Source organism: Dendropsophus ebraccatus, chromosome 14 (genome assembly GCF_027789765.1).
Source record: "Dendropsophus ebraccatus isolate aDenEbr1 chromosome 14, aDenEbr1.pat, whole genome shotgun sequence".
In the NCBI taxonomy this organism is placed as follows: Eukaryota; Metazoa; Chordata; class Amphibia; order Anura; family Hylidae; genus Dendropsophus; species Dendropsophus ebraccatus.
The window spans coordinates 3,294,703-3,316,116 of record NC_091467.1 but is presented as its reverse complement, the minus strand read 5'-3'; positions in this window follow the sequence as shown (position 1 = coordinate 3,316,116).

The window sequence follows — 21,414 nt, the reverse complement described above, 5'->3', positions numbered from 1 at the left end:
CTACAGGTCACCGCAAAACGTCCGTCCGTCTATACACAGAGTAATCATCATCATCATCCTACAGGTCACCGCAAAACGTCCGTCCGTCTATACACAGAGTAATCATCATCATCTTACAGGTCACCGCAAAACGTCCGTCCGTCTATACAGAGTAATCATCATCCTACAGGTCACCGCAAAGCGTCCGTCCGTCTATACAGAGTAATCATCATCCTACAGGTCACCGCAAAGCGTCCGTCCGTCTATACAGAGTAATCATCATCCTACAGGTCACCGCAAAACGTCCGTCCGTCTATACACAGAGTAATCATCATCCTACAGGTCACCGCAAAGCGTCCGTCCGTCTATACACAGAGTAATCATCATCATCTTACAGGTCACCGCAAAACGTCCGTCCGTCTATACACAGAGTAATCATCATCATCCTACAGGTCACCGTAAAACGTCCGTCCATCTATACACAGAGTAATCATCATCATCTTACAGGTCACCGCAAAACGTCCGTCCGTCTATACACAGAGTAATCATCATCATCATCCTACAGGTCACCGTAAAGCGTCCGTCCGTCTATACACAGAGTAATCATCATCATCTTACAGGTCACCGCAAAACGTCCGCCCGTCTATACACAGAGTAATCATCATCTTACAGGTCACCGCAAAACGTCCGTCCGTCTATACACAGAGTAATCATCATCCTACAGGTCACCGCAAAGCGTCCGTCCGTCTATACACAGTAATCATCATCATCATCCCACAGGTCACCGCAAAACGTCCGTCCATCTATACACAGAGTAATCATCATCATATTACAGGTCACCGCAAAGCGTCCGTCCGTCTATACACAGAGTAATTATCATCCTACAGGTCACCGTAAAACGTCCGTCCGTCTATACAGAGTAATCATCATCATCCTACAGGTCACCGCAAAGCGTCCGTCCGTCTATACAGAGTAATCCTCCTCCTTATCTCACAGGTCACAGTATACGCTGCAGTGTGTTCTGTCAGTATCGGAGCTGTAGACACAGGTCACTTCTCTATATCAGCAGAACGTCAGGATCCTGGGCCCCGCTGCACATCTGGGCCTCCTACAACCTTATATCTTCTAGGGCAGAGGGGCCTCTGTACCACTTTAGGTAGTAACACCTGAGCCTGACGCTACCCTGTCTATAGCTATGCCCCTGACCATTAAAGGGGAACTCTGCTGAAAATATTTTTCTTTCAAATCAACTGATTTCAGAAAGATTTGTAATTTACTTTTGTGTAAAAATCTTCAGTCTTCCAGTACTTATCAGCTGCTGTATGTCCTGCAGGAAGTGGTGTATTCTCTCCAGTCTGACACAGTGCTCTCTGCTGCCACCTCCAGAGCAGGAGAGGTTTTCTATGGGGATTTGCTGCTGCTCTGGACAGTTCCTGACATGGCCAGAGGTGGCAGCAGAGAGCACTGTGTCAGATTGGAGAGAATACACCACTTCCTGCAGGACATACAGCAGCTGGTAAGTACTGGAAGGCTGAAGATTGTTAAATAGAAGTAAATGACAAATCTATATAACTTTCTGAAGCCAGTTGATTCTACAATAACAGAATGTAACCTGCCTGGTATATACATATATCTATCCTAAGATAATAAGAATGGAAATACTAAAAGGGCAACTAGATGGACCCAGGGGTCTTTTTTTGACAACAATCTTCTATATTTTTATATGTTGATTCGAAAGAAAAAGTTTTTCGCTGGAGTGCCCCTTTAACACATACACCTTTAGGTTAGGAGCACATGGCCACAAAGTAAAGTGAATGGCGACTATATGTGAGTGTAGTCGCCTATAGCGTTGTATACAGTCCAGACACACGGACACATTTCATGCTCTAGGTATACGGATTCTGGGCTACGTAGGTGATCTCTCCGCAGGTGGAGCAGACGCCTCCCCCGTACTGGATGTGACTGCTAATAAGGGTAAAAGACCCCAAATAATGCTGCCAGTATAAAGCTCCATAAACCAGTGTGTCACCTGCAGAAGCCGGCTCAGTGACACCGCTGTAATGGCCGTGGGTGGATGCATGTGATGAGATGACTGCACAGACATCATCGCGGCGGCTTACTACACATAGAGCCTGGGCTCCGGCGCTCAGCCTCGCTGAAGTAGACATCAGTCCTGGACACCAAGTGGATAATACGAACGCAATTTACCTCCGACAATTTAGCAACAATTACCCCGAGATGCTGTCTGCACGGCGTAAGATTGCAGCATGAGGCGTAAGTGACGGCTGCCGGGGAGCCGACGTCTCGCAGCCCCAGTCATCCGCTGCGCCAACTTTATTGAAAACTCTGCAAGTAAAGAGAAATGAAAGGCAGAAAATAATAGGACACTAAATGACTGTTCCCTACATACACAAAGTTGCTAGGGAACAAGTGATTTCCTCGCGAGCTGCCAGTACAATTACATGTGCTAAGATGTGACAGGGACTGACCTTTGTGGACTCCCTTCTGTCTGCCAGTTAGCTGCCATGGAGCAGCTTTGTGATGTGACTGACAGCTCGGATGGGCCCCATTCCAAGCACTTTGCTGTGTGAATGGCTGAGGTGGCCTTGTCTGGGGGAATCTGCAAAGCATCAAGGAGTCCTTAAGTGCCAGCAACAATGTTAGGAGCATAAAAGCCTCTATCCAGCCCATTCAATGGAACCTGTGCCAGTAGAGAGATGTGAGATGCCGCGTGCCCCGCTACACACGCTCCTCCATGGCTTTTATTGGAAAGATTCTATTTTCCCCAGACCAGTCTTTTCATGGCCAAACACATTAGGTGCTCAATCTATCTGTAAGAGTCTACGGAAAGTTCTGGAAAGCCATGGAACAATTTGATAAACTGGAAGGACCCGTAACCCCTAGGAAAATGAACGTCATTGACAAAGAGTCTCAGAATTACCTTGTTCCTCCGTCTCCTGATCTGGTATAGCCATGGTAGTATAGTAACTATTGTGCTTGCTCTGGTATAGCCATGGTAGTATAGTAACTATTGTGCTTGCTCTGGTATTGCCATGGTAGTATAGTAACTATTGTGCTTGTTTTGGTATTACCATGGTAGTATAGTAACTATTGTGCCTGCTCTGGTATTACCATGGTAGTATAGTAACTATTGTGCTTGCTCTGGTATTACCATGGTAGTATAGTAACTATTGTGCTTGTTTTGGTATTACCATGGTAGTATAGTAACTATTGTGCTTGCTCTGGTATTACCATGGTAGTATAGTAACTATTGTGCTTGCTCTGGTATTACCATGGTAGTATAGTAACTGTTGTGCTTGCTCTGGTATTACCATGTAGTATAGTAACTATTGTGCTTGCTCTGGTATTACCATGGTAGTATAGTAACTATTGTGCTTGCTCTGGTATTACCATGTAGTATAGTAACTATTGTGCTTGCTCTGGTATTACCATGTAGTATAGTAACTATTGTGCTTGCTCTGGTATTACCATGTAGTATAGTAACTATTGTGCCTGCTCCGGTATTACCATGTAGTATAGTAACTATTGTGCTTGCTCTGGTATTACCATGTAGTATAGTAACTATTGTGCCTGCTCTGGTATTACCATGGCAGTATAGTAACTATTGTGCTTGCTCTGGTATTACCATGTAGTAACTATTGTGCTTGCTCTGGTATTACCATGTAGTATAGTAACTATTGTGCTTGCTTTGGTATTACCATGGCAGTATAGTAACTATTGTGCTTGCTCTGGTATTACCATGGTAGTATAGTAACTATTGTGCTTGCTCTGGTATTACCATGGTAGTATAGAAACTATTTTGCTTGCTCTGGTATTACCATGGTAGTATAGTAACTATTGTGCTTGCTCTGGTATTACCATGGTAGTATAGTAACTATTGTGCTTGCTCTGGTATTACCATGGTAGTATAGTAACTATTGTGCTTGCTCTGGTATTGCCATGGTAGTATAGTAACTATTGTGCTTGTTTTGGTATTACCATGGTAGTATAGTAACTATTGTGCTTGCTCTGGTATTATCATGGTAGTATAGTAACTATTGTGCTTGCTCTGGTATTACCATGTAGTATAGTAACTATTGTGCTTGCTTTGGTATTACCATGGTAGTATAGTAACTATTTTGCTTGCTCTGGTATTACCATGGTAGTATAGTAACTATTGTGCTTGTTTTGGTATTACCATGGTAGTATAGTAACTATTGTGCTTGCTCTGGTATTATCATGGTAGTATAGTAACTATTGTGCTTGCTCTGGTATTACCATGTAGTATAGTAACTATTGTGCTTGCTTTGGTATTACCATGGTAGTATAGTAACTATTGTGCTTGCTCTGGTATTACCATGGTAGTATAGTAACTATTGTGCTTGCTCTGGTATTACCATGGTAGTATAGTAACTATTGTGCTTGCTCTGGTATTACCATGGTAGTATAGTAACTATTGTGCTTGCTCTGGTATTACCATGGTAGTATAGTAACTATTGTGCTTGCTCTGGTATTGCCATGGTAGTATAGTAACTATTGTGCTTGTTTTGGTATTACCATGGTAGTATAGTAACTATTTTGCTTGCTCTGGTATTACCATGGTAGTATAGTAACTATTGTGCTTGCTCTGGTATTACCATGGTAGTATAGTAACTATTGTGCTTGCTCTGGTATTACCATGGTAGTATAGTAACTATTGTGCTTCCTCTGGTATTACCATGGTAGTATAGTAACTATTGTGCTTGCTCTGGTATTACCATGGTAGTATAGTAACTATTGTGCTTGCTCTGGTATTACCATGTAGTATAGTAACTATTGTGCTTGCTCTGGTATTACCATGGTAGTATAGTAACTATTGTGCTTGCTCTGGTATTACCATGGTAGTATAGTAACTATTGTGCTTGCTCTGGTATTACCATGGTAGTATAGTAACTATTGTGCTTCCTCTGGTATTACCATGTAGTATAGTAACTATTGTGCTTGCTCTGGTATTACCATGGTAGTATAGTAACTATTGTGCTTGCTCTGGTATTACCATGGTAGTATAGTAACTATTGTGCTTGCTCTGGTATTACCATGGTAGTATAGTAACTATTGTGCTTGCTCTGGTATTACCATGTAGTATAGTAACTATTGTGCTTGCTCTGGTATTGCCATGGTAGTATAGTAACTATTGTGATTGCTCTGGTATTACCATGGTAGTATAGTAACTATTGTGCTTGCTCTGGTATTACAATGGTAGTATAGTAACTATTGTGCTTGCTCTGGTATTACCATGGTAGTATAGTAACTATTGTGCTTGCTCTGGTATTACCATGGTAGTATAGTAACTATTGTGCTTGCTCTGGTATTACCATGGTAGTATAGTAACTATTGTGCTTGCTCTGGTATTACCATGGTAGTATAGTAACTATTGTGCTTGCTCTGGTATTACCATGGTAGTATAGTAACTATTGTGCTTGCTCTGGTATTACCATGGTAGTATAGTAACTATTGTGCTTGCTCTGGTATTATCATGGTAGTATAGTAACTATTGTGCTTGCTCTGGTATTACCATGTAGTATAGTAACTATTGTGCTTGCTCTGGTATTACCATGGTAGTATAGTAACTATTGTGCTTGCTCTGGTATTACCATGGTAGTATAGTAACTATTGTGCTTGCTCTGGTATTACCATGGTAGTATAGTAACTATTGTGCTTCCTCTGGTATTACCATGTAGTATAGTAACTATTGTGCCTGCTCTGGTATTACCATGGCAGTATAGTAACTATTGTGCTTGCTCTGGTATTACCATGGTAGTATAGTAACTATTGTGCTTGCTCTGGTATTATCATGGTAGTATAGTAACTATTGTGCTTGCTCTGGTATTACCATGTAGTATAGTAACTATTGTGCTTGCTCTGGTATTACCATGGTAGTATAGTAACTATTGTGCTTGCTCTGGTATTACCATGTAGTATAGTAACTATTGTGCTTGCTCTGGTATTATCATGGTAGTATAGTAACTATTGTGCTTGCTCTGGTATTACCATGTAGTATAGTAACTATTGTGCTTGCTCTGGTATTACCATGGTAGTATAGTAACTATTGTGCCTGCTCTGGTATTACCATGGTAGTATAGTAACTATTGTGCTCGCTCTGGTATTACCATGGTAGTATAGTAACTATTGTGCTTGCTCTGGTGTTATCATGGTAGTATAGTAACTATTGTGCTTGCTCTGGTATTACCATGGTAGTATAGTAACTATTGTGCTTGCTCTGGTGTTATCATGGTAGTATAGTAACTATTGTGCTCGCTCTGGTATTACCATGGTAGTATAGTAACTATTGTGCCTGCTCTGGTATTACCATGGTAGTATAGTAACTATTGTGCTCGCTCTGGTATTACCATGGTAGTATAGTAACTATTGTGCTTGCTCTGGTGTTATCATGGTAGTATAGTAACTATTGTGCTTGCTCTGGTATTACCATGGTAGTATAGTAACTATTGTGCTTGCTCTGGTATTACCATGGTAGTATAGTAACTATTGTGCTTGCTTTGGTATTACCATGGTAGTATAGTAACTATTGTGCTTCCTCTGGTATTACCATGTAGTATAGTAACTATTGTGCTTGCTCTGGTATTACCATGGTAGTATAGTAACTATTGTGCTTGCTCTGGTATTACCATGTAGTATAGTAACTATTGTGCTTGCTCTGGTATTACCATGGTAGTATAGTAACTATTGTGCTTGCTCTGGTATTACCATGGTAGTATAGTAACTATTGTGCTTGCTCTGGTATTACCATGGTAGTATAGTAACTATTGTGCTTGCTCTGGTATTACCATGGTGGTATAGTAACTATTGTGCTTGCTCTGGTATTACCATGGTAGTATAGTAACTATTGTGCTTGCTCTGGTATTACCATGGTAGTATAGTAACTATTGTGCCTGCTCTGGTATTACCATGGTAGTATAGTAACTATTGTGCTCGCTCTGGTATTACCATGGTAGTATAGTAACTATTGTGCTTGCTCTGGTGTTATCATGGTAGTATAGTAACTATTGTGCTTGCTCTGGTATTACCATGGTAGTATAGTAACTATTGTGCTTGCTCTGGTATTACCATGGTAGTATAGTAACTATTGTGCTTGCTTTGGTATTACCATGGTAGTATAGTAACTATTGTGCTTGCTCTGGTATTACCATGGTAGTATAGTAACTATTGTGCTCGCTCTGGTATTACCATGGTAGTATAGTAACTATTGTGCTTGCTCTGGTGTTATCATGGTAGTATAGTAACTATTGTGCTTGCTCTGGTATTACCATGGTAGTATAGTAACTATTGTGCTTGCTCTGGTATTACCATGGTAGTATAGTAACTATTGTGCTTGCTCTGGTATTACCATGGCAGTATAGTAACTTCTGCTGTGCTCAGTAATTCTTTCTTATCCCAGAGCAAGCACAACTACTGTGCATAGATTGGCCTATTATGATCACATGACATGAAGTTTCTACAAAGAAGAGGTCGTCTACTACCATGGCATCCCCAGAGCAAGCGTGACTGGATTTGCTTATCTGGCGCAGCTTCAGCCTGCCCGCCCGCCCTGGGTAGCAGAAATCCGAATGTAACGGTGTCCGGCTGTGGGCTTTTTGTATGTTGTTTTGATTTTGTCATGACGGCCTGCGGGATATGTTCAGAAAAGGGGGGATAGTTGGGGTAGATGGGTAGAACTGCTGTAGGTTAAGGAAGTAAACGCAGCTGGAGGTAACTCAGCCGTACCCTGGGTCATGTACTTTCTGGGGAATAGGATGCACTGAAGGCCTTTAGGGCATGCTGGGAGTTGTAGTTACTTGGAGGGCGCAGGCTGGAGAGTATGACACACCAGAGGCTGTCAGGGCATGCTGGGAGTTGTAGTTACTTGGAGGGCGCAGGCTGGAGAGTATGACACCAGAGGTTGTCAGGGCATGCTGGGAGTTGTAGTTACTTGGAGGGCGCAGGCTGGAGAGTATGACACACCAGAGGCTGTCGGGGCATGCTGGGAGTTGTAGTTACTTGGAGGGCGCAGGCTGGAGAGTATGACACACCAGAGGCTGTCGGGGCATGCTGGGAGTTGTAGTTACTTGGAGGGCGCAGGCTGGAGAGTATGACACAGGTTGGAGATTCCCGCTATACACCATCACATCCTCTCGGATTTCCAATATTATCTCTTCTCAAATATAACAACAAGAAGGAAACCTTGAAATCACTTTGTATTCTTCACTTTTGGCCCAAAAATCCGGTTTTAATAGGTCCATTTCCATCTCGCTAATGATTTCACGCCAAGAATTTGACAAATTATTTACAGAATTTAATAATTGCAGCTTTTCTCAGAAGTGACAAGAAAACAATTGCGGCAGTAAAGTCGTCGGTGAGAGCGGAGGGAAGCGGCTGACATTAAGAATAGACTGTCCAATTAAAGGTGCGGCCATTAATTAAGTGCAGATTGTGTAAAGCCGGCCCAAGGAGAAGATTCATCAAACCTGAGAATTACGACCGCGCTTGTCCAAAAGCCAAATACATTTAACATAGAAAAATGAGAATTGATGACAGCATTACCCAAGTAAAGTGCACATGGAGCAGGAAGGAGACAGGTGGAGTGTGATTCAGTGGGACGACGCTCGCCCTCAATCACATGTGATTCATCTTCTCTTTTACTTTCTTCTACTTTAAGCCCTTGAGTGCCAGAAGAGCCGACATCTGCAACAAGTCGCCTCTCCGTCCGGAGATGGTCACCATCTTCTGTTTTGCCGTTCACCGCCCACTCCTAATTTCCGAGGGACGTTCACGACTACGTGTCCTATGTGGGTTGTAGCCATGTGTGTAAGCAAAGATTCCGTCTGCTGCATCCAAAGACGCCTGGCCGGGCAGAATGACACTTACCTCCGGAATCCGTATCGTGCAGAAGACGGTAACAACCTTGGGGACTCATGGAAGATGATGGATAAAAAGGATGGAAGGATGGTGAGTACGGACCCGCACAGTAGGAGGACCAGGCCCAATGGCTGCACGTCCCATCACTTGTCCAAGGGCTATGATGGAGCTGTATGTGACAGTGAGAGGATACCCCAGGTATGGGCCCATTATTGTTGTAGCCGTGGGGCCCCTATTCTATGTGTGTTTCTGAAATTGGGAAAAAGTCTTGACCTCATTGTAACGGAAATAACATAAGGGCAGACTAGCTGGACCTGGTCTTCTTCTATGTTCCTGCCAAACCTCTCCGGATATCCGCTCCACTGACATAACGTTACCCACGAGGACAGAATGCAATTATTATTACCAGGTATCTGATTAATAAAGTACATACATTTCCAATCCCAAATACGTAGCATACGATAGCTTCATAGCTGGGTAAACAAACACCCCCTATAGTTTTCGGACACTGCCATTCTTTACAGCCTATCCATACCCAAGTACACCTGGCCTTCATGTATTCTGTTTGGAGACAATAAGCTACTGCCAGACCCCACTGTCCCCTCCCTAGACCCCACTGTCCCCTCCCTAGACCTCCCGGTTTCCTCTCCAGACTCCCGGGTTCCTCTCCAGTCTCCCGGTTTCCTCTCCAGACCTCCCGGTTTCCTCTCCAGACCTCCCGGTTTCCTCTCCAGACCTCCCGGTTTCCTCTCCAGACCTCCTGATTTCCTCTCCAGACTCCCGGTTTCCTCTCCAGACCTCCCGGTTTCCTGTCCAGACCTCCCGGTTTCCTGTCCAGACCTCCCGGTTTCCTCTCCAGACCCCACTGTCCCCTCCCTAGACCTCCCAGTTTCCTCTCCAGACCTCCCGGTTTCCTCTCCAGGCATCCCGATTTCCTCTCCAGACCACCCGGTTTCCTCTCCAGACCTCCCGGTTTCCTCTCCAGACCTCCCGGTTTCCTCTCCAGACCTCCCGGTTTCCTCTCCAGACTCCCGGTTTCCTCTCCAGACTCCCGGTTTCCTCTCCAGACCTCCCGGTTTCCTCTCCAGACTCCCAGTTTCCTCTCCAGACCTCCTGGTTTCCTCTTCAGACCTCCCGGTTTCCTCTCCAGACTCCCGGTTTCCTCTCCAGACCTCCCGGTTTCCTCTCCAGACTCCCGGTTTCCTCTCCAGACCTCCCGGTTTCCTCTCCAGACTCCCGGTTTCCTCTCCAGACCTCCTGGTTTCCTCTTCAGACCTCCCGGTTTCCTCTCCAGACTCCCGGTTTCCTCTCCAGACCTCCTGGTTTCCTCTCCAGACCTCCCGGTTTCCTCTCCAGACTCCCGGTTTCCTCTCCAGACTCCCGGTTTCCTCTCCAGACCTCCTGGTTTCCTCTCCAGACCTCCCGGTTTCCTCTCCAGACTCCCGGTTTCCTCTCCAGACCTCCTGGTTTCCTCTCCAGACCTCCCGGTTTCCCTTCCTGACACCTCTGGCAGCAGATCATGGGCTCTGACAAATGTACAAACTCCTAATATACATCAGACAGTTGTCTGGTCCTGCCCAAATCTGCCGGTCTGGCCCATGGTGGTCTACGTTATATCACCATCTTTAGTCCCTTCCATATATTTTTATATATCCATGGATGTCATGACCAATGTACAGTAGAGCAGGCCCATTATGAAAACCACAGCTGGTAGGTGTCTGGCAGAAAGCTTCACCATCTCCTCCTGGCAACACACCCTAACTAGCCACGTCCTAGCCAAGTCAGGACTTCAGAACATGTGATGTTTCCCATCTCTGTTGTTTTACCCAACTCTGACCACCATTAATCCAGGGGAACTGTAACCTGTAACCTGCCATAGAGGGGTGACCTTCAGCCTCCAGGCCTATAGGTACAGCCATGTCCTCAGCATTGTGATCAGGCCATATCTATAGATCGGTGATATAAATGACCCATCCTACATGGGGTCCTGTTACAGACTCTGTATTGGGGTCTAGGTTAGGTCTAAGGAGGTGGGTGGTATCCTTAGCACCCAGTTCCCAAGCATGTGACGCCTACGCACCTCGGGCAGTGGAGAACTGGAGTACTTGGGTCCAGAAACTTCTCAGATGATAAGAAGTTTGTGAAGCAGAGAGAGCGGAGAATTGACAAGACAATTGTTGTGACTGCTGGAAGCTCAGGCTGTTACGTTCATATTAAAATATAATGGGCCCATTAAAGTAAAAACACTGTTAAACTTGATTGAATAAATGAGTTAATTAACCATAACATCTAATGCAGTCCTCCGGGGCACATTGCCATTCTTCAAGATGCAGAGCATTGGAAACGCCACGCACGCCAGTGCAGCGACCGCACATCACGTACCATTAGACTCATCTAACAGGAGACGTATTGCTGCCGCAGATGATGTTCGCGAGGAGCCCAGACTGGCTTTGCCGCTTGCCATGAGAATGGATGGAGACTTTGACAAGCGAATGCTAGGCTCGCTCCGTCCTATTGTAATTTGTCAGTGCCACTAAAACAAATCACAAAACATTTTCTGACACTTCCTCTAGTGTCTCCTTGAATTTCCCCTGCCTTGGGGCACTGGGGAGCGGGCTGCCCTTTTCTTCTTCATTATCAGGGCATTTCATGCTGATTGCAGTGACATGCATACCAAATGGCATCATTCATGTGAAACTTAACTCGCTCAGCTCTTAGGAACGACAGCCAGACATCTCTGGAATTAAAGTGTCTTGTAGCCGGGTAGATGGATTCATTCAGCTCAAACATTGCAATGGTGATTAGCTCCAACATTCGCAGAGGATCATTTACAGCAATGCATGCACACGTCAACTGGGGCAGCCATCTAGGTATAATATAGCAGCGCCGTCTGTACGGAGACCTGACGCTCCTGTGACTGCAGATGGCAGGTTTCACCTAGAAACAGCCATGATATCCTGTGCAGGAGCTCTGTATCTGTACCTGTGGCGGGGTGAGTTGTAGCACATGGTTGACCTTGGTGATGTGGTCTGGGTGGGATCGCTGCACAATGCCAGGGAGAACTCTATACCATACAGCATCTTCCACTCCTTGCCGTTGCCTTATTTTTACTTTTGAACCAGCTGATCTTCTTGGGTCGTCTTTGAGTAGATCCGCTGCAAAGAAGTGACCCGCCATTTTATAAAAAAATCCTGAGATGTCTTAGAGCATGGGTCTCCAAACTGCAATACTACATTCCCCATCATGTCTGGACAGCCAAATCAGCTTTAGCTGTCTGGGCATAATGGGAATTGTGTTTTTGCGACAGCTGGAAGACCGCAGTTTGGAGACCTATGTCTAATGATGCGTTTACACGGAACGATTATCATGCAAATTCGCACAATAACAGTCAAATTCGAACGATAATCGTAGTGTAAATGCAGCGAACGATCAATGATTGATCTTTCAACAGGTTCATAAATCATCGTTGATCGTTCGCAAAAAATTTGCAGATCGTTCCGTGTGAACAGTCGTTTGCCGATTTAACCAATGTTTGAGATAGGCTGTAAGCGATCCCAAAACGATCGCAAAACGAATTTCCGTACGATATATCGTACCGTCTAAACGCTGATCGTTATGAAAAAAAACACGTTACTCCGACATCGTTAATCATACGATCGGGCGAATTATCGTTCCGTGTAAACGTAGCATTAGAGATTTGTATTAGTCAAGGTCCACACCCTGGTAAATCCACCAATTGTCCGAATGATGACCCATCCTTCACCTCCACACTAATCTTCACAACCCTACCATAGACATGAGCAAGACTGTAGATCCGGCCAAGTCTATGACCGAGCCATTAACATTCATATCTGTGAGCTAAAACCTCTTTGGAAGGTGACTTGGTTCTTGGTTATTGCATTGGATCCCCCACCAGTGGGTCGCTTTATACAGCCGTCAGTTCAGATGTATTTGTAATTCATTACCGTATTGTCGTCTGTTTTCTTCCTTTGACTTTCGATTAGATCTAAAAACATTTTCCAGTGTGTCCGTCCACCTGGGTAGAGACTCCATCAGAGACCTTGACAGAGTCCTCCATGTATCAGGTGTCCTGTCCGGTATATGGCCCTCGTGCCGCCAAGTCTTGCTGAGGCTGTTTGTTGGTATTGGCAGTAAAGGTCGGTGAATGCCGCATCTATAACCGTGGCTATGGGGCGTAGTAGAATGTATTCAGCAATTCGACAATAAGTAAAGTGTTCCTCTAACAGCCGTCCTTCTTGGTTTCCTTCCTTGTCCATCTCGTAGAAACATAGAAGGCGGCCGTGAAGATGTCGCAATAAGACATTTGTACTGAACAACAACTTTCCTGAATCTAATGCCATAACCTTGCTCCAGCAGCACCTATAGTCAGGGTCGGCCGACTGGCTCCCATCACCATTAATATTAGCCAGACCTCGGCGGCTACAAATATTTATTGGATGGTTCCACGCTGCCTCGGCTTTCATGTAGGTTAAGCTGTAATCTTTGGCTTGTCAGCTGCAGGATATAGCAGGGGATAAATCATCCTCTCCCCAACTGATAGATGTCTGAAGTGTTGTATACAGATGGCGGGGATGTCAATGTATGGCCGTCGCTTTGGGTTGCGTTAGCTATAAACACTGACATTCCTTAGCAGTGAAGCCATTTGCTGGCTAAGCACTCCCGAGCTTCTCTGGGGTCGGACGCTTTCCGTGCTCAATCAGGTTTTAATGATTTCAGATGCGAGCAATTAATGAGCGTTAGATTAATTGGAGGATTATGGCACGAGGGTCCCGGATGTGGTGAGAAGCCGTCAATATATTACACCCGTGCTGACAGCCCCCTTCAGCTTCATGACTTTGAGTGATCGGAGACTTGGATTTGCCCTTTTGATGGAATGTACCTGCCGGACGAGGGCTCTTCAGTCTTTATCATACAGATGGGCGCCATGGTCCCATCGAGAGAGAAATCCTCCTCCTTGATCACCTTGTGAGGATCTCCCAGAGGAATAGATTAAAAGACAATGGTAGGAACATGATATAGCCATGTGGGGTGCAGGTCAGTGTCACCCCATGAGCTGTACGCCTCCTCCATCTTCACAGCCATGACACATATTATTGCTGTGGAGTCACCAATGAATGGAAATGTCTTAATCATACTGGGGGGGGGAGGACTTTTTTGTGTTTTAGCCACTGTTGCGTCTCCTTCCAATGACAGGTGTGGCTTCTGTATGACAGGGAGTTGGTTTACTGAACTTTTAGACACATTTATAATATACAACCTAAATATGCAAAAATTTACAATTTTTGTGTTGTCAACGAAATGCATTGAAAAATGTGAAAGTTTTTCAAATACGGCATATTAATCTGCTATGCATAAATTTACCTCTCCGATGTCCGTTGTCTATATTCTCTTTCTAAAACGCAACATAGAGAACAATGACGTCATCATCTAAGCTTCATCTCACACAAAGCCATCTCCCCCAGTACATAGTATCCCTGCTGTGGTAGTGGGCCTCCTATGGTAGCGGGCTCCACCAGTAAATAATATTTCCAATGTAGGTTTTTGCCCTATTGGTAGCCCCCCCCCCTCCCCATGTAGGCATCTCCTTGTAGGTAATCCCCCAGTCATAGTCACATAGTCAAAAACCATAGACCCCAACGCCTCCTTTCCTTGTTCTCCAAGTCACTTGTCGGCCGGGGAGCTGGGGGAGGAAGCGGCCTCATGTGGCTGCAGGTATACTGCTGCCTGAGGCCACAAGTGATTGGTAGGGTGGGGAGCCAATGGCTGCTCGCTCTGCCAATCACAGCGACACATCACACGCACTTATTATGAATGTCCGGACAGCAGGTGTTCCCACATGCGCCCCTGTTCCTATACTCCGGATTTAGCTGACTCTCCCACCTTCTAAACTCTTCAGGAAATCTACAACTTAAAATTACACTTAATTATTGACATTTTCTACCTCTGATTCGAACTTTAGTGCCTAAAAACGTATAAAACCATGGCTGCTTTCTTCTATAAATAGCGCCCCACGTGTCCACTGCCATGTCTGATACTGCAGCTTATTGAGGATAGGGCCGGGTTGTAGTACCACATCCAGTCTGTGGCCAGGAGTGGCACTGTTACTGAAAGACAACAGCCATGTTTTATCGAGCCCTGGGGACTCCTTTAGTATGTTACCTCTTAGAGGACAGCAGCCATGTTGTATCGAGCCCTGGGGACTCCTTTAGTATGTTACCTCTTAGAGGACAGCAGCCATGTTGTATCGAGCCCTGGGGACTCCTTTAGTATGTTACCTCTTAGAGGACAGCAGCCATGTTGTATCGAGCCCTGGGGACTCCTTTAGTATGTTACCTCTTAGAGGACAGCAGCCATGTTGTATCGAGCCCTGGGCACTCCTTTAGTATGTTATGTCTTAGAGCAGTGATTTTCAACCAGTGTGCCGTGGCACACTAGTGTGCCGCGACACATGGTCGGGTGTGCCGCGGGGAAAGTTCCCCAAACTATGGTGCCCCTGTGAAACAGGAGAAAACAATGGGGGAGAGAAACCTGGGGATGGGGGAGAAACAGGGGAGAGAACCAGGGGGGAGAGAAACATGGGGATGGGGGAGAGAAACAACGGAGAGAAGCAGGGGGGAGAGAAGTATGGTGGAGAGAAGCATGGGGGAGAGAAGCACAGGAGAGAAGCAGGGGGGAGAAGTATGGTGGAGAGAAGCACAGGAAAGAAGCACAGGGGGGAGAAGAAAACAGGCCCAGGTTTCACACTGAGTGAGTATAAATACATTTAGAATCTATATTATTAACTATATGTATAATATGTACTGTTTTAGTGTAATTTTGTGCCATTTTGGTTGGTGGTGTGCCCCCGGATGTTTTAAGTATAAAAAGTGTGCCGCAGCTCAAAAAAGGTTGAAAATCACTGTCTTAGAGGACAGTGGCCATGTTGTATCGAGCCCTGGGCACTCCTTTAGTATGTTACCCCTTAGAGGACAGCAGCCATGTTGTATCGAGCCCTGGGCACCCCTTTATAATGTTACCCCTTAGAGGACAGCAGCCATGTTGTATTGAGCCCTGGGCACTCCTTTATAATGTTACCCCTTAGAGGACAGCAGACATGTTGTATTGAGCCCTGGGCACTCCTTTATAATGTTACCCCTTAGAGTACAGCAGACATGTTGTATCGAGCCCTGGGCACCCCTTTATAATGTTACCCCTTAGAGGACAGCAGCCATGTTGTATCGAGCCCTGGGCACCCCTTTATAATGTTACCCCTTAGAGGACAGCAGCCATGTTGTATCGAGCCCTGGGCACTGCTTTAATACGGTAGGTTACCCCTTAGAGGACAGCTGCCATGTTGTATCGAGCCCTGGGCACCCCTTTATAATGTTACCCCTTAGAGGACAGCAGCCATGTTGTATCGAGCCCTGGGCACTGCTTTAATACGGTAGGTTACCCCTTAGAGGACAGCTGCCATGTTGTATCGAGCCCTGGGCACCCCTTTATAATGTTACCCCTTAGAGGACAGCAGCCATGTTGTATCGAGCCCTGGGCACTGCTTTAATACGGTAGGTTACCCCTTAGAGGACAGCTGCCATGTTGTATCGAGCCCTGGGCACCCCTTTATAATGTTACCCCTTAGAGGACAGCAGACATGTTGTATCGAGCCCTGGGCACCCCTTTATAATGTTACCCCTTAGAGGACAGCAGACATGTTGTATCGAGCCCTGGGCACTGCTTTAATACGGTAGGTTACCCCTTAGAGGACAGCAGACATGTTGTATCGAGCCCTGGGCACCCCTTTATAATGTTACCCCTTAGAGGACAGCAGACATGTTGTATTGAGCCCTGGGCACCCCTTTATAATGTTACCCCTTAGAGGACAGCAGCCATGTTGTATCGAGCCCTGGGCACCCCTTTATAATGTTACCCCTTAGAGGGCAGGGCTATTGCTGTTCTGAGCTTCTCCGTCTTTGCACCCCACAGTTCTGCACCCCCAGTCTCTGCAGGTATAACCACTACTGACGGCTGTGACTTCATTCCTGTAACTTATTGGTGACATTTTAGATGTCTGATCCTTCTTACTGGCATGTCGGATCCTGCTGGGTCTAGATAAGTGGAGCAAGGTGAGAGGGGGCACCATGTGTTACGCTAATGCAGTCTGTAGGTGGCAGCGGCTGGAATATTAATATATGAGTGTGATGAATGTTCCTCCTGTCCCGACCTCCACTATTTCTACATTTCCACTTCCTGCCATGAAGCTTTATGGATTTTTCTTCTGTCTTTGTCCAAGTTCTTCTAACCTGAGGTCTCATCTGTGAAAGTTCCTCCAATCGATTCCCGAGTCCGGTTCCCTCTTACGATCGATTCCAGTTACTGTTCCTTTAAGACGAGCGGCAGAAATGGTGCGCTGAGCCTCCGTCTTTCCGTGCAGCTGATTCCCACACATTTTTTGTCTTGACTTTTATGTAGTTTTCTCTTTTGCGTTGGCGCCTTGATTTATGGTCATTTGTGTGATTGCATTGCTTTTCTTTATGGCAGCTTATGTCATTCTACTTTTGTCACAAATGACTGCTATAAAGTGTGGAGGAAGACTATAAACCATTAGCCCAAGTCCCTGAAAGTCAAGGCTTCCCGAGTATATAAAAAGAGACAGATCGTGACAAGTGCGCGGTGGTGCCAGGATCCTGAGGCATGATGGGGCAGCCATTCCCCGCACCCCCAGCTTCGCCCGTCCTCAGCTCACAGATCAGCGTTTTAATACAGTGGTCGGCCTCTTAAGAGGTTGTCAGACTTCTGACTAATGTTTTCAGAAACACAAATTTGAGATTTTTTGAAGATTCAGCTCCTCTTGTTCACGCGGTCACTGACAAATATGTGGCACAAATCATAACACGCTCATCTCTAGCCGAGCGTTCACACAATGTCAAAGCCATATTTCTAACCCGCATACAATTCTTAAAAGTCAAGAGAAACTTCTCCGGGAGATGAGCCGGCGCAGGAGCTTAGAGCAGCCGACGCATGATGTGCCCGATGTCAGAGGTCGCTGATCAAGGTCAACACACTTACAATGTCACACATGAATATCTTAAAGGGGGTCGTTCACCGGAAAAAACAAAAAATTTCAAATCAACTGGTGCCAGAAAGTGCCAGAGATTTGTAATTTACTTCCATTAAAAAATCTCCTGTCTCCCAGTACTTATCAGCTGCTGTATGTCCTGCCGACACCAGTTTATTTGAAAGAAATTGGAGGCGTCGTTGTCCCTGCGCCTAACTGTACATCCCGCTCTCTGCTCCGTCTCCACAGCTTCGACCTTCAGTACAAGCCCCATCGCCACAGAACAATATTACATCGGGTCCTAGGTCTTCTGATGCACGGTTACTTGAAGTGGCGACATTGACATCTCCCTGAAGATATGTAGATGCCAAATTTAAAATGGAGAAGAAATATGGAAAATCGAGCATTATGCACCATGCTGCCCGATAGTCATCGCTCCCAGGAAGAGGTTACATATAGCATAATTTATCCTGTACGGTGAACGCCATCTAATGCCGCCATAATACACATAAAAAAGCAGTAAAATAGTATGCTCACCTGTCCGCACTCCCCCAGTGTCCTCCTACGGGTCTCCGTTGTCTCCACCTCCAGCCCGCTCAGCCAATTACTGACTGAGACGGGACAGCACAGCAGCCAGTGATTGGTTGGCTGAGTGACAGCCTGCTCAGCCAATCACTGACAACGGCTTTGCTCCATCTCAGTCAGTCAGTGATTGGCTGAGCGGGGAGGAGCAGGGGACCTGTGGAGGACAGCGGGGGATGGTGGATGGGTAAGGGATGAGCTAACAGCTAACAGCAATTTTATGGCTATTTTAGTGCGGTTTGTGTAAGGTTTATTTAAGGTTCAGGTTCATCTCTAATTGCATCTCATCAGAGACTCTTGTCTTTCAGGGATCTGAGGAAGGAGCATTATCCCTTAAAGGAGCTGCCTCACATAAACACATTGCTAGGATACACCATCTGCATCTGATCCATTGGATAGTGAGCTAAAAGTGGCTTTTCTATTGAAACTGTGGTGTCCCACCACGGGTGTTGCTATTGGTTACACCCTTCGCAAAAGCCTGTACTTTTATGTGTAAGTGGTAATGTAGTAGTACCAGAGTTTTGCCACTAGATGTCATTGTTATAAGTATGTATATCTAGATATTGCACAGCTGTAGTAATGAAAGGGTTATTGTTTGTGTGTCACATGGATCTGTGCGTCAATGAGAGTTCTTACTTCTCTTAACCTATCATCTCTCTCTTTACTTCTTACACACGCACTTCTCACCCACTCACAGCACAGTTTACACATGCTGTAGGAAGGAAGTCACATCGGTAGAGAAAGTGTAGTGTCTTTTGCCTTGGATTCTGTAGAGGAAGGACACAAGCTAGAACGCTCCCTACTGTAGTCAAGTTGGACTCTGGCTCCTGCCAGGTCCCCAGTCTAAGTTGTGGTCTAGACGTACAGAACATGTACCTAGACACAGTTTCTCTTCAAGTAACCTTATTCTGCACTATGCAGTGTTAAGCTACTACTAGAGAGGGCAAGTCAGGGATCATCCTAACCCACGCAGTGGACAAAGAGGAACACAGTGCAGGACAGTATCCACAAGAAGTAAGGAACTGATCCGGATAGAGCAAAGTTGCTAGAAGCCTATGCAATCTATCTCGCAGCGTGGGTGTCATCAGAGTACTCTGACCACTCTGCTCATCCCAGGTAACAAGGTCTGGGGCTTGTGTCACCCTCTAGGACGGGTCACCCGACACTGATGGACAATAGGTGGTGCAAAGACCAAAGAGTCAAAACACAGGCACAAGTATTCTCTCTCTACTTTCAAGTATTATCCTTATTCTACCTCTGAAGTTTCATCAGAGCACAGCACTACTTGGGTTGGGACTCTCTTGACACCCTCCTCTCTACTCTCCAATCCTTCTACTCTCAGTAAAGATCTGGACTCTAAAGTATTATGTAACTTATCAAGATGAAAGTATACTGTATTCTCCTGTATCAAGTATCTTCACAGTAAACAAGAGTATATTTATTTTACCTGGACGCTGTGGTTTTTCACTAAGCACCAACACAGTAATCACACTTCCTTGGGTCGTCTCCCCTTTCTGTGGGTGGCACTGCCAATAGTCTGGGTGGGTCACTATACACCTCCGGACCACCGTGATAATTGCCCAAGGGACCCTCTCACAGCCAGGCAGGTCACTGACCACGGGGAAAGGGTATAACCAGCCCACTAAAAATAAAAGCGTGTGCCACCATACCTGTGTGCCCAACCGGCACTGGCATCACGACAGAACACAGGGCAGGGTTATACCTCGGCCAACCACTACACCTGTGGAGTCACGCTGCACCAGCTAACCTGTGCACTAGCCGCCTGTCACTGCTCACCGGCAGGGCAGCACCTATGCGGTAACACCCACCACAGAAGGCGTTATATTCACCAGATAAGCGGAGATAGAGGCCCGGCTGTTGGAAAGGCCCAATATCCCAAGTGCCCGGTCCCTTCACACCCCTCAGGCCCCCTCATCTGTGTATCCTGTCTGCATTTATGGACATGTAAATCCGGACAGAGTAAAGACCCATTCTATATCCCCATACACACCTGTTATAGGTGTTACAGATCTGCGTTGGGGCCGTGAGCCATAGTGTGGCCGATAGCTGAATGGCTCCGTCCGAGTAGAGACACATCTGTAGTGCTGTCAGTAGCCAAAGGCAATGAAACCTGACCTGACGAGCACCACAGCAGTGGTATATAGAGGTTGTGATATCGCTAACTATGTTATAATAGGATATTTCTATGCAGATAACTGGGATGGTGACGGGTGACAGCTGCTGACATTGGGTGTTATCCGCCATCTTATATGGTGCGTCACACCTGAGATTATTGTCACCTTTTTGCACAGTTGTGCGGGAGGTTTGCACACTAGGTGGCAGTCAGGTCACCGTCAGGAAGGAACCCCATTATGTCCTGCTATAAGTCTGCACACCCAGCCAGGACTGGAAGCTTCCGCTCTGCTGATCCTCCTCTGTTTAACTCCTAGGTGTTATATGGACGTCACATCCTACAGACTCTGATATAGTAGAACCTGGCGTCCATTATAATAACAACGTGTGCTGAGGAGCAATCCCTGAGAGCTTTGTAGATGTGGGAGCACTGTGCGTGGCATGGTAAGTGTCTGAGAGGGTCCAGAGTGACTCCTTACACCCGCCCGGCTGTGCTGTCGTACAGCCAGGTCTCCAGTCCACATAGTATTTATAGTATAGGCCAGTTTATAATGTATGCCACCTCTGAGGGTTAGTGCCAGACCAGAAGGTTTGTAGTGTGCTCGGCTGTATTGTAAGGGTTTGGCCGAGCTGTGAGACGGCGTGGAGCGATGCCGCTTCTCCACCCCCCGGGGAGGCAGATGGGGTATCGATCGCTATGTGGCTAATCAGCTCAATAGAAGAATAAAGGGCGGATTTCTGGACCTAAAGAGAATATGCAACGAGAGGCT